The following is a 4965-nucleotide window of genomic DNA, read 5'->3' on the forward strand; positions in this document are numbered from 1 at the left end:
AAAAAAAGAAAAAAGAAACTCAAGCTGGGCATGGTATTATAAACCTATAACCCCAGCTTCTTGGGAGGCTAAAGCAGGAGGATCATAAGTTCAAGGCCAACCTGTACAATTTAGCAAGATTCAAAATAAATTAAAAGAACGGGGCAAGTAGTCCAGTGCTCCCTAGGCTCAACTCACACAGGAAGGTAGGAAGGAAGAAAAAAAGAAAGAGTGCCCTGGTGAGGGAGCTCTTCCTTCTGGTGGCGCTTCCTCAGGGCTCACCGCTGAAGAGGTTGATTAAGTCAACCCCAAGTATAGATTTAGCATTGTTCCACACAATAAAATATTGAAGGACCTAAATTTGTAGCAAATTCTGTGGCAGTTGTTAAAGTTTAACTGCTATAGTAAAGTACAGGGCATTCTCAATACTTGAACATGGAACATGTGCACCGGGAAAAGATAACATTGCACTTTATAAGCACTGTATTATAAGTGGAAATGCAATGTCTTCAATAAAACTATTTAAAATTGAGAAGAAAAGAAAAAGAAAACCACAGCAAGCCACTTCAGGGACACTTCTGTTTCATGCATTGTTTGCATAACTCATGTCCATCTGTGGACTGCAACAATTCCACTAAAATAATTATTTACCACAAAGTCTGGTTTTAAATCCGATGTCAATTGCAATAGAATCCTCTGCGCTAGGCCAGGCTCGAGTTAGGCATGGTAAACTGGGGCACGGCCTCTGGTGGGCAGGTGATTAAAGGGGCTCAGAGATGCTCCCTGATAGGGCTGACGTCACACAGCACAGTGGTGAATGGAAAGCGTTTGGGGCCTGAGCTCTGCTCCCCACAGCAGCCAGCATGGAGATAAAGAGAGGAAGTAGGGAGGACACGGACACAACTGTAAAGCCTGGACATGGCCTGGGAGAAAGGGAAAGCACCCTTCATTCACGCATATGCTCATTTGCTTGTTCAGCTGGGCCCATCTTCCCGGTGCTTCCTGGGCTTCCGGCAGGTTGTATAAAGATAGGTGTGAAAGCCAAAGCAGGCAGGGTCAAAGAGGAGACTCACAGATCTGAGGGAGGAGTCTAGAGGAGCAATCACGAGAGACTTCACAGAGGAGGTGATAGCTGAACGGGGATCTCTGGGGAATTCAGTAGCTGCAAACACAAAGGGCAGGAAGAAACCAGGCTTTCATGGCCTCATGTTCTTCCTGCTTTATTTAGGAGACCGGAGCCCAGTCTGAAATGCCTCTCCAGTCCCTTCAGCATTGAAGATATGTGGGGGCTCCTGGATGAGTCCTCAGAAAAGCCATAGTTTTCCAGCTAGGGGGGCACATGGTGCCACTTCTCTGACTTTCTGCAGCCCTCATCTATCCTGTGCCCCCTGAGGTCAGAACTGTGTGCTGAGTTCAGAGACCAGAAGGAGCTGGGGCCCAGAGATGCTATGAGGTCTCCTTGCCCAGTCAGTAGCACATGCACTGCTGTGATGAAATCGCTGTAGGTTTCTGTTACCTTCCACCTACTGCACTTTAGGCAGTGCGGTCCTGAAGCAGGCAGGGTGGAGGCTTAGCACCTCAGTAACCCAGGGTCAGATGGACACAGTGTCAGGGAAGCTGAAAGACAGGTGGGGCTTTCCTGGTCAGGTGGCAGCTCGGAGGCAGTGGGCGGGGGACACGCTGGACCTCCTGGGTTACAAAATCTGCCCTGAAGACAAGATGAGAGATTGTGAGTGTGCTGAGGCGACTTGCTGTGTCCACTACCTGATGCTTTTATAATGGCTACCACAGAGCTTGGGTCAGGGCTGGGCACCCGACAGGTGCAGATGTGACAGACACAGAAGGTGAGAAGGAACAAGAGTAAAATTTAATAAACCACTATGGCCCAGCACTCAAGAGGCTGAGGCAGGAGGATTGTGAGTTTGAAGCTAACGTAGCCTACGTAGTATGTTGAAGCCAGCCTGGGCTACACAGCAAGACCCTGTCTCTAAATTAATTAATTTTTAAAAATTAATAGCACCGCAAAAAAAAAAAACAACAAAAACTGGCAGCACTTGCAGGAAGCATGGCTGGGTCTGTAACCCAGTCTGCCTAGAGGAGGCCCATGCCACACCTTGTCCTGTCCCCTCCCTCTCCCCACCTGTGGGCACACCGCCCCCAGCCGGCTCTTCCCCATGGTCCTCTCTTCTTCACACTCCCACCACATGGCGTGGACCTGCCCCACAGTGGTAGGCAGCCTGAAACTTGCATTTGGATCCCCTTTGCCCTCGTGAGCTTGCATGGGGACTGTTACTGCCCAACTGTGGCCTTCACTTCCTTTCTCACCCACCCAGTGGCCTCCTGGGTTGCTGAGGACATCCGGATGTTCAGCTTGGCTGCTTCTGCCAGACATGAGCACCGGCCTCTGGCCAGTTTATACAGCTCTGCAGACAGGTACTCCCTCTCGAACATCCCACTAGTGCCCACCAGTAAGAACCCATCAGTGATGCTGTTATGGAATCTGGGGCCACGTGGGTCCATCCCAGGCCAGGTACTCCTGGCTGTGAGGTGGGCAAGTAGGTGGGCCTTGCACTCCCGGCAGTGAGTTCCCAACCCGTTCCTTGAGAAGCAAGGGGGACTGAAATTGGGTGGATTGTAGTTGCCTTAAACAAAGGCGTGGTGGTGCCCGCCTGTAATCCCAGCACTTGAGAGGCTGAGGCAGGAGGATCACTGTGAGTCTGAGACCACCTGAGCTACATAGTGAATTCCAGGTCAGTCTCAACTATGTAGTGAGACACTATCTTAAAAACCAAATAAGTAAAATAAATGTAGAGGAGACAAAAGTTGCACAATCCTTTCCCTCAACCACACACCTCCCTGACCATCTCAGAATGGCACCTCCCTGTGCTGGGAGCCCCCACAGACTGCCTGGACATCTTTCTCATCCCCCGTCTTCCGGGACCTCAGGCCACAGCCTCCTAACTGCTGCACAGACTGGGCCACCAGCTGCCAACTCCTGCACTGTCCCTGGCTTTTCTCCTACAACTCACTGTCCCAGGACTTGTCCTTGTACAGAAAAGGGAGGGAACCCACCCTAGTCTGGCCCTTTTTATTTATTTACTTATTTATTCATTTATTTTTCGGCAGGGACTCGGTCGTTAAGGTTGGCCTTGAACATGCAGCAGTGCTCCAGCCTCAGCCTCCTGCGTGCTGGGATTACAGATGTGCACCACCATACCTGGCTAAGATTGGCCTTTTAAATACTTTTAGGCTAATATTTTGTCCTCCATCTCCTTTTAGTCCCCACTCTGTCTCTCAGCAATAACAGCCATAGTAGACTCTTGGCCAGCACTCAGGGTAGATGGGCCCTGATGCTTTATAGACACCAATTCATTTGATGCAATCCACAGCCCTTGAAGTTGGAGCTTTATTATCCCTGTTTTACAGATGAGGAAGTAGAGGCCCAGTGAGATGATGCTGCACAAGTTGCTGGCCGTGTCCACGCAACTGACTTCAGCCTGCTCCTTCTATTCCCCTTCTTCTCTTTCTCCCTCTTCACCATCACCTGGGAGCTGGTTCTGCCTCTGCTCCCCCAGGTCTCTGGAAGGCTCTCAGCCTCCCCAGACCCCGCCCCAGAACTAGATGCCCCTTTGCCAGAACTCCCAGTCCCAACTAGGAACCCCTCTCTGCAGACCTCTCCTTGGGGAAGTGGGCCTGGTCGGGCTCCAGGACAAGGCCATGTGTGATTCTGATTCGTCCTTTCAAACAGCTGCACTTCCTGCAGGCTGAGAGCCAGGAGAATGCACGAGGCGGCGCCGGCCCAGCCATGTGAGCACGAGCCGGCCCCTTCCCTCCTGCTGCCCCAGGCCCGCTGACTCAGAGCCTGGCAGTTGTGGTCACCTCCACACCCGGGCGTGCATGCCAGCGCTGCTGGGCAGGGCCAGGCCACCCTCCCCTCGCTTCTCGGCAGCCACACAGACTCCTGTGTGAGGACAGTGGGGCTGCGTCTTACCTTCTGTTCCACAGCCATCTCCTTTGAATGACAGACAGAGCGAATCTCACTCCGTCCAACAGTCTCTCGTGGCGTGATTTTCACAGCTGCCAACCAGCCACCTCACCATGACTCCGCTGTGCCCTCCCGATTCTCTCCAGATTCTGGATGCCCATGGGCCTCCCTGTCTCGCCTGCTTTCTGCCCCACAACAGTTCTATTGACTGTGCAAAGGAGGTGCCTGTGTTCAGTTACATGCAGGGAGTCTTTAGAAATGAGATGTTTTCTTTCTTTCCTCCTTCCTCTTTTCTTTTTCTTCCTTCCTTTCCCTCCCTCCCTCCCTATGTGTGGTACCGGACATTAAACCCAGGGCCCTCCCACTGAGCTACGTTCCCAGCCCTTTTTGCCTTTTTATTTTGAAACAGTCACACTAAGTGGCCAAGTTGTCCAGGCTGAGCTCAAATGTGTGACCCTCCTGCCTCAGCCTCTTAGAGTGCTGGGATTACAGGCACGCACCATCACCCCAACTTAGAAATATGTTTTCTATATAATTGGGTCTTTTGGTTTGGTTTTGTTTGGTACTGGGGATCAAACTCGGGACCTTGTGCTTCCGAGGCAGGCGGCAGCACCACTGAGCCAAATCTCTAGCCCTGTATAAATGTATTTGCTGTGCCCTGAGATCACACTATCTGGTAAGAGAGAAATGATTTACTGGTTGTGATGAGAGTGTGGCAGCTCTCAGGCACTGCTGGCGGGGAGGTGAGTGTATGAGAACCTGGAGAGTAAGGTGGGAATTCCTGAGCCGCAGGCCACAATGCCAGGGGATGTTCCGGCAGAGTTTGCCATCACCTGGCAACCTATCTGGGGTAGGATGCATGAGTTCTGGATCCCAGCAGTGGTGGCAGTTGCAGAGCTGCATGCACTTGTCAAAACTCAAACGTATAAAAATGTATACTCAAAGGGGTAAATTTGACTGCACATAAACTACACTTTATTTATTTATTTATTTATTTATTT

Source organism: Fukomys damarensis, unplaced genomic scaffold, assembly GCF_012274545.1.
Source record: "Fukomys damarensis isolate Sample0158 unplaced genomic scaffold, DMR_v1.0_HiC HiC_scaffold_7, whole genome shotgun sequence".
NCBI classification, from domain to species: domain Eukaryota; kingdom Metazoa; phylum Chordata; class Mammalia; order Rodentia; family Bathyergidae; genus Fukomys; species Fukomys damarensis.